Genomic DNA, 9,349 nt, shown 5'->3' with positions numbered 1-9,349 from the left:
CAGCGCACACACACTCCTTGGTGTTTTTATCATAATTATTATTTGCTTTTTGCTATCCTTCAGTAAAGTTTGTAAGAATCAATTGCTTTCACAATAATTATTAATAATTAGTGTGAATAAAATGTACCCGTATCAAAAACATCCACTCACCAACTCTCACCAGCTGCCTTGCAGCTCATATTATCATTATTAACTTTGCTGCTGAGCCATATAATATAATACCCCCACAGATGTGTAGAGCTGAAGGTCTTCAATTCAGCCTCCCTGCATCTCAGCAATGACCTTCTATCTCGCCCTTTCCCAGACTAGAATGAACATATATTACTGTACATCCTTAGTATGTCTTTAGTATTTCTATTGAGCCATTTGGGATTACTCACTCAGAACGTCAAGTTTGTATTAATAAACTAAAAGCAATACTTTCATTGGAAGCTTCACATAAATATTAGTTCTTGTTACTTTGAACCATGTTAGTCATGGCAACCACTGCTGACATTCTGCAAGTAAGTGGAACATTTCCCTTTAGCAGAAGCCGTGTAGAACAGAAGACGCAGCCATGTTTGCACACAAATTATTCCACAGCTTTCACGGAATAAAGAAAAGAAACTGCATTTACTTCTAAGCATGAGTTCCAGGCCTAGTGCATTTATGTTAAGTGAACATACACATCATACTTGAATCAATGAAAAAACGCAGATTATGCGAACACACAACAACAAGCCTTGTAATACATGCTAAATTGTCACACACATACAAAGTAGTGTTATGCATTACAAGTTAACACTAATGAGTAAAACAATTCTTTGGAACTTGGGAGTAGGCTGCTTGAATTGTGCTTGTGTTTTCAAATAGGAGAAAACTTCCTCAAGTACTGCTGGCTCCAAATTTTGCCTAAGCATGAGAAAGATATGTTTGGTTCTCATTTCAAGGAATTAGTGTGTAAGGGTGGTAAGAGAGGATTTAGGTGCACTACAGTTACTTGGGAATTGGTGGTGGTGGTTGTTTTTGGTCAGTTTATTTGCTGGGAATGGACACAACTCAACCTCTGATAGAAGTGCCACCTGGCTCAAGCAAGATATATATTAGAATATTATCAACAGACACATCAATGTGAAAAATATTAAATATTGAGCCTTAAATATAGACTAACAAAATATATTGTATAGGTGAGTATAGATTTACTATGCTTAATACTAGATCCAAGTAATCCAAATACCTTCACACACACATTTCAGAGCAAGCATACTAATAAACTCACAAGTATACTAATAAACGTGCAATAACCCATTTATAACTACAGTGCAAAGGTCAAATTCATATTTATTACCAGGGTGCAGCAAGAATTACATTAGAAACACACTGTTCACTGCCTCACAGATTGATCTTACTTAACAATAACTTTACACAGGGAAATAACTTTCCTAATTATCAGAAGACCTCTTTCAAATGATTTTACCTTACTGAACAAATTCAACGATGGGCATCCTGGTTTTGATTAACAAAAATAAACAAATGAAAAAAATGTCATGACATAAACCATATAAGCTGATGTGAGAATGTACTATTTTAATTACTACCATTGTTTAGAGAGGGGAGTGGCAAATTCTGACCCACTTCTTGCTTCACATCTTCTGGGTCAGGGTCCTTCACGACACTCCACAATGGTAATAAAAAGCATATTACACTTTGCACAGCTGCATATATACTATACATAGAGAGAGATTAGTCTGAAGGCAGAGTTCTTACATTTGACAAAAAGTATGATGTTTATAAGAAAGACGAAATAAGAGGATAATCGGCGATGACAAGAACTGACAAGTACTAGTCTGACTCTAGTTCAGATTTTAGCTCAGACACGGGCATTGCGCCAGAGGAACATCACTTTTAATAACGTTCCTGTGGCGCAATGCCCTGCTCCATATTTACAAGGTGGCGTTAAGCCACTTAAGGTGGCTTAATGCCACCTTGTGAAAAAGTGCCTTACTGCAGCAGTCCACTGCGGCAAAGGGGCAGACAATGAGTGTTGCTGTGGGCATTCCACAGCAACAGCGATTGCTTTTTTACACTGCCCCCTATTAACAAGAGCAGCGTAAATATGGGGCAGCGCCAAAAATAAGACCAGAGAAAACCTGGTATTAAACAGGCACAATGAGGAGAAATTATTTCTGCAGCATAGAAACAGCAAATCACCTTTAGTGCTTGTTCATGTGCAGGAAGGTGTCCCTTACTGCACATAAACAATCATTAGAAAATACAGTTTTGCAACTTCTCTATATCCTGCATTCAGCAGCACATATAGAAGTTACAGATTGCCATAAGTGGTTGTTTATGTGCAATAAGGGACACCTTCATGCACATAAACAATCATCCCCTGCAATGCAGGCACCCTTGCACTATGGTGCAAGCATGGGTATTGACATTAGTGCTCCCAGCCAAAGTGGTTTCCAGCCTAACTCACAATTTGTTCCCAATACAGAACATCATAACATTAATGTCTTTTACGAGGTGCTAATCAAAGATTTAACCTCACTAAGATCTGAAAGAACAGGCACAATCAGTAATAGTCTATCCCAAGAACAAAGTGAAGCTATTATTTCACTTAAAAAATGACACATCAATAGTCATTAACCCCTTCAGTGCCACACCCTTTCCCCCTCCTGTGCCGGGCGTTGTATTAGTGGGTGGGGTTCATGCCGAGATAGTCTCGTCATGGGCACAGCGCAACCGTGCTCCATGACGAGACTATCTCGTCATGGGCACAGAAGAGGTTAAAGCTTTTTACAAAGGTGGCGATATTGTGGTGATGGATGGGTGTATCTATGTACCAGAGGAAGGCACACAGACAACTACAACAAATAGGATTTATTTTTTCAACAATTTTTACTGTTTTCATCATGATATACAATATTAAGACAATTGCCAATGGAATACACTCATAATCAGAGCAGTTTGCCTTAATATAGTATTACGGTAAGGAGAAGATGGTTTGACAACAATAACAATCAAACTATAGACCAGAACAAACAGGTAATTCCACCACGGCTATCAAAGTCTGAGAATGTTCGTATCCACTAGCATTCGTGCCTCCACATGTATTCCGATGAAAGGAAAGGGACAAAACCGGCGAAGTACATCTAACGCTCCAGTCATTCACCCATGGGAGAGGGCCAACTTGTAAAAGGCTCTAAGCAGCAGGGGTGGCACAACAATGGATGCGAAAAGGCTGATAGACTAGCACCATGTAGTGCCCTGAGGTAGTTGCAAATTGTCCTCCTTAGGCCTCTAAGCCTTCTTGGAATGATTGCAGCTCGTCTAGCATTCCATTCCACAAAGAAGCTAAAGGGACCCTACGCACTCCCCAGACCTCCTCTCTCCACAACGCTGCTGCTTCAGCCCTACCCCACTTGTGAATCGCCGCACACCAGTGTTAAATGGTCAGGAGGAAGCTTGCCTTCCAAATACATTACTATGGACCTATGGGCAACGAGTAGGCCTAAGTCCAGGAATCGATTCATTGTCTGCTGGGTTCGTTCTGCATAAATGATCCCAACTTCACTCCCTTTAAGGTAAGAAATCCCTCTCTGCCTGTCACTTCTGATAGAGCCATTGCGATCTCCTGCCAGACAGCCATAGCTTCTGGGCAGCTCCAGAACATGTGGGTCATATTAGCATCCGTCACGCGGCACCTATGGCATAGTGACGATGAGCCAAACATTTTATGCAGACTGTCGGCAGTGAGGTGGGCCCTGTGAAGTATATTGTGTTGAATGTATTTGAATTTTGCCTTTCTGGATACCTTCCTCAGATAATGTAGGGCTTTCTTCCATTCCCTAGGTGTTAAATCTCACCCTATATATCTCTGCAAGCAATTATGCGTAGCCTGCTGTGGGTCTAGTGTCATGTGTGCTAGCGCTCTTGTGAACCATGAACATAGTCTACGCTCATTGTCCATAATGTGTATTGCGTGTACTGGTGGATGTTGCTTCAGTTCGGAGTCAGTAATGTTCTGTAACTGCCCCAATGTGCTTAGCAGCCTTCCATGAGCAAGGAAATGCCCTGGTGGTAATCCACAGGCCACCATTTTAGTTAATGAGATACAACAGTGAACTGTGAGAGGGTGGGTGCTCCAGAATGTTATCCAGGGACGCTATGGCTCTTGTTAGGTTCCTGGCAATGAGAGCTTGCATATCATGGCATATCCGGATCCCCAAATAGCGAAATGTACGGGGCTCCCACTTTAAGGCATGATCACCCACCTGTTAGAACTGGGGGTCTCTAGTTGGCTGAGGTAAGTACCTTAGTCCAAATAGGGACCCTTGCTTCTAAGTCAGGGAAAGAAAGGACACCTTCTCAAATAGCCCCTGCTCACCACTTCGGTAGCTTGGCACGAGCAGCCAGGCTTATCTCCAAGGCAAATGTGTAAAGTATTTGCAACCACGCTCTCAGTAACACAGTGATAACACCACAAATGGACTCCACACGATTTTCATAAAAACAATTATATGTTTATATAAAAAAGATATACGATGAGACCACACAATAAAAATCCAACATATGCGTATTTGTAATATTTCACCGTGCCGGTTATTAGGCCAGCGGGCACTTGTAGGTTCTTGCAGTATTAATGAGCAATTCTTGATGATCCAATGCAGTCCTAATGCAATACTATGCAGTTCGCAATGCAAGAATCAGGCACTTCGTAATGTAAAAATAATGCAATTTGTAATGTAAAAGTCAGGCAGTTTGTAATGCAAAAATAATGCAATTCGTAATGCAACAATCAGGCAGTGTGCAATGCAAAAATAATGTACTTCGGCACCGATCGCGGTGCTCTGGACTGTCTCTATGTCACTCTTACTGACTCACGGTCAGCTACTGCCAAAACATGCCCCCAACATTGTTATGATGGAAAACAAATTGTGGTTCCACCCTCCAGCCCCGGTACTGCCACCCCTAGGCACGTACGGGCCACGATACGGGCTTGAGCGGAGGCTCGCACAGCAAAGATGGGAAAGGCCAAGAGCGTTTCTCTAGTAGCCCGAACCCCGCCCCAGGCGGCGACACACGCACGCTAGCTGAGTGTTACCTGGGGGTGTGATCTCACTCTCCTCTCCTCTCCTCTCCTCTCCTCTCCTTGCGGCTTGGGCCTCCAGTGCGACTTCGTTGATCTTGGGCAGTGGAAGTCGGACCCCCTACGGTGATGGTTCGAGGTCTCTCCTTGGCAAAGGCAGGCTCGGGCTGGCGGCGGTGAATTCTCACAGCTCCTTTGGGGATGCCGGTCCGGGTCGATGGCAATGACAATCGCAGCATCACTGAGACTCACTTGAGCTCCGGGTGTACACGATCACAGGGCAATCCTGACGAAGGTCTCAGGCTGCACGAAGCACACGCACACAGCGTCGCTGAGACTCACTTGGACTCCGGGTGCACATGATCACAGGGCAATCCTCACAAAGGTCTCAGGCTGCACAAAGCACACGCACACAGCGTCGCTGAGACTCACTTGGACTCCGGGTGCACACGATCACAGGGCAATATCACGAGGGTCTCAGGCTGCACGAAGCACACGCACACAGCGTCACTGAGACTCTCATGTTCCTGAGTTTCCACAACAGGGAGCCAGCACTCCTCGGGCCCTTGAAAACACGTTACTTTGGGACACAGCACACAGCAAAATCCTTTCAAGCAGGGGGACACAGCACACAGCAAAGTCCCTTTGCCTCTCCTTAGTTAAATCAGCAAACTGCAGGCCAGCCCCAGAACACACAGCAAGGGTCAGTCCTTCTCTTCAGTCTCTTCAGCTGTTCTTCCTTGGCAGAGATTCCTCTTGACCGTGAAGTAATTTCAATCCTTTTCAGTCTTGATCAGTCTAAAGTCCAGGGGTTTCAGCTCTCATAGGTATACCCCTAAATGTCTTTGAAGTCTTTGTGTTCAGGGGCACTGACCCCTGTCCAAACCAGTTCTGGGTGTCTCCCTGGCAGTGACACCTTCTTTCTTTGATAGTGAGGGTCTGGGTCCTCAATCACTCAGCAGGAGATGGAGCCATTGTTTTATGGCAGCAGCCCAGTCTCTTCACCTCCAGGGGCTACTCCTCAACCTTATACACTCCAGATGCAGGTCAGCTGTGGCTGTCTCACCTACTCCTCCCCTTGGTCAAGACATTCCCCAGATCCTATCACTTTCAAATCCGGACAGTCAATCCACAACCAGGCAGAGACACACAGAATTGTTAGAACAAAAAAACAGCCACTTCTAAAAGTGTGGTTTCTAAACACACAATTCAAAAACCACCTTCATAAAAAGATGTGTTATTAAATTGGGAGTTCAGGCACACTAAACTTCACCTCTCCACCTTAAGCCTATGGTAAGATAGGCTGGAAACATATTACGCAGCCTTCCCCATTCTGTCATATGGGCAAGATGACCTTGCGACAGTGAAAAACAAAATGGAGAGTATTTGACTGTTAAGACACATCTCAGTACATGTCCTACCTTTCACAGGCACTGCACCCTGCCTAGGGGGGTACCTTGGGCCTACCATAGGGGTGTCTGATATGCATGGAAAGGGAAGGGTAAGGCCTGGCAAGTGGGTGCACTTGTAAGGACAACATGGCAGTTAGCAAACTGTGGCAGGCCTGAGTTCTCTCTTTTGGGCTACTTGAGTGGGTGGCACAATTAGTGCTGCAGGCCCACAAGTAGCATTTGTATTACTAGCCCTGGCACACAAAGTGCACTTTACTAGGGACTTTACTAGTAAAACAAATATACCAATTATGGACAATTAATTACCATTACACGTTACACAGGGAGCACTTGCACTTTGACACTGATCAGCAGTGGCAAAGTGCCCAAAGCATCTAAATTGGCAACACCATTGCAGAAAAAAGGTCTAGGGTGAAGGCAAAAAGTTCATGGAACTTTAGCCAAAAAGGGCCAAGTCCAACTCCACCCTTAATTGTTGTGTAGGACAGTCTACATGGAGTGGGAAGATGCACAATTTTGTCCCACCGCCCTGAAGCTTATTGGAACTCCACAAGGGTCTCTGCAATGTCCGCAATCCCATCCGGTATATCTCGGACATAGATGAGTAGATCATTCACATATAGTTATACTATATACATTTCCCTGGTCAATGGTATGTCCCAATCTCAACCATCAGGTCTTTGTCAGGTTTGGGTAGGGATACTAGTAATAACACCCTAAGCAAATGTGAAAGGAGTCTGCCTGTGAGCTTTGTTTGATACAGTTCCAACAATTTGGGGCCTAAGAGCGATTCATAAGCCTTATAAAATTCAACTGCCATCCCATGAAGCCCAGGTGTCTTTTGGGTGGCTGCACCTCAAATTGCCCCACATATTTCCTACAGTGTGAGATGATTTCTTCTCTGTCAAGTGGGTCCAAAGTTGGTCATCCTACATCTAGGAGAAACTCATTACCACACACCATCTGGTCTGTGGGGTGGGTCATATAAACTGAAAGCTGTGTGTATGTGGTCTTGGGTGGCAAGTGTTGGCAACATGATGGGCATAGCAGGTGTCACACTGCGCAATAACCATGCCAATAAGAGGCCCCACTGGCCCCCTCAGAATGCATTTTAGACTGCTAAGCCCAGTAGTCCGGGCAATGCAGCTGCTCTATTAATCGGACTTGACGTCCAAGGGCCTCAGTCAGTGTTCATTGCCCAGCCGGGTCAGTATGACACATCCCTGTGTATTCCCTGCGCTGGTGCACAATCGGCTGCCATGCACCACGCAGACACCCTTATGCCATGGTGCAAGGATGCCTGTGTTATGGGGAGATTGTATCTGTGCAGGAAGGGGTACCTTCCTGCACAAAAACAAGAATAAAAAAATAAAAAGTTGTTTCCTTCTTCCTATGTGTGCTGTAGAATGCAGCACCCCTAGAAAGAGGAAAAACGAGGAATGTAAACATTTCTCCTTGTTGCACCTCGCTACGCCACCCCTGGGGTGGCATAGCAATCTGATGCATTTCCAGGTTTACGAATTCTAATACATGAGTTTTTTTGTGTGGAAACACCCACAGCAACACCCATGTCATGCCCCTTTCAATCAAAGTGTTACGTGAGAAGAGGCCGTATTTACAAGGACAGGAAAAGCTACGCAAGTCCTTGTTAATATGGGGCAGGAGGTTGCGCCAGCGGTGCATCACAAAAAGTGACGCACTGGTGGTGCAAGGGGCTTTGTAAACAAGCCCCTTGGTCTTTCAGCATTGTTGAGTGTAATCGAAATGTCGAGATTGGGGGTCTGGACATTTCCCATCCTAAGTGTGATTGCAGTAGGTTATGATCTGAGAATGTTTTCCACAGATATTCGGTATCTAGGACTTGTTCATGAAGGGTAGATGTGGTCCAGCCGCACATCAGCACATGTGTGGCGGACAAATAGAAGTATTTCCTGACCCCGGGGTTTAGGGCTCACCCGTTATCATGTAGGGACCAATGAGTGAGCCGTTGTGTCAGGCAAGTGGCAGCTACCATTGCCAGCGAAGATGGTATTGGGGGCGGGAACGTTCCACCTACGGGTCAAGGACACATTTTTAAATTTTCCCCAAATTCCCAGGATATATGGGACCACCGTGTGAGTACCATGGAATGAACGAGCTAAGAGCACTGATTGGCCCATATTCAGTGGATATAAGCTCAAGACCAACAGCGGCCTACCATCTAGTTAACTTTCCACCAATATGTAGCACCCCTCTGGGTTCACCTCTGTAGCCATGTGTCTGAACAGTACCCCAGATGGACCCAAATGAGTGCCCCCCTTGCGAAAACAGAATGCATGGTGCTATAACACCACATATTCTGGCTTCCCACTGTCCACTCCAGTGCTTTTGCAAGTGATTCTCCTCCCCTTTAGCAATGTGGGTCTCCTAGAACAGCTCGATCTGCACCCTATGTCTTTGTCTGTATTGTTGCACTGCATGACACGTACGCGTTGTTCCCCATTCCACATACATTGCATGTTAGTGTACCTACTATTTCATTCTAAATAATAAAAGAGGGACAATAGTGGTGGGAAAGGGGGAATCAAGACCTAAGTGCTTCCAAGGGAACCGTTGAAGCACCGTATACTTCATCTGCTTGTGCCATGTCTCATGGTGTAACTTTGTGGTAGATTTTTTGTTGATTCCAGCATAGAGGGCATTGCCATGAAGGAAGTGACCCGAATTGGGTCACCTGGGTCACTCGCGGCCACCCCTCAGCCTTCCAAACAAATTAAGAGTCAGTCAGACAGTAGGGATTACAAACCAAAGTTAGTTATTAATCATACACTCGAGCAGAGTCCAGTCTGACCAGCCTCCTTGGATTACTGCAGAGGGACTGACTCCC

This window comes from Triturus cristatus, chromosome 2_1, assembly GCF_964204655.1.
Source record: "Triturus cristatus chromosome 2_1, aTriCri1.1, whole genome shotgun sequence".
Classification (NCBI taxonomy): Eukaryota; Metazoa; Chordata; class Amphibia; order Caudata; family Salamandridae; genus Triturus; species Triturus cristatus.
This window is presented reverse-complemented; position numbering follows the sequence as displayed.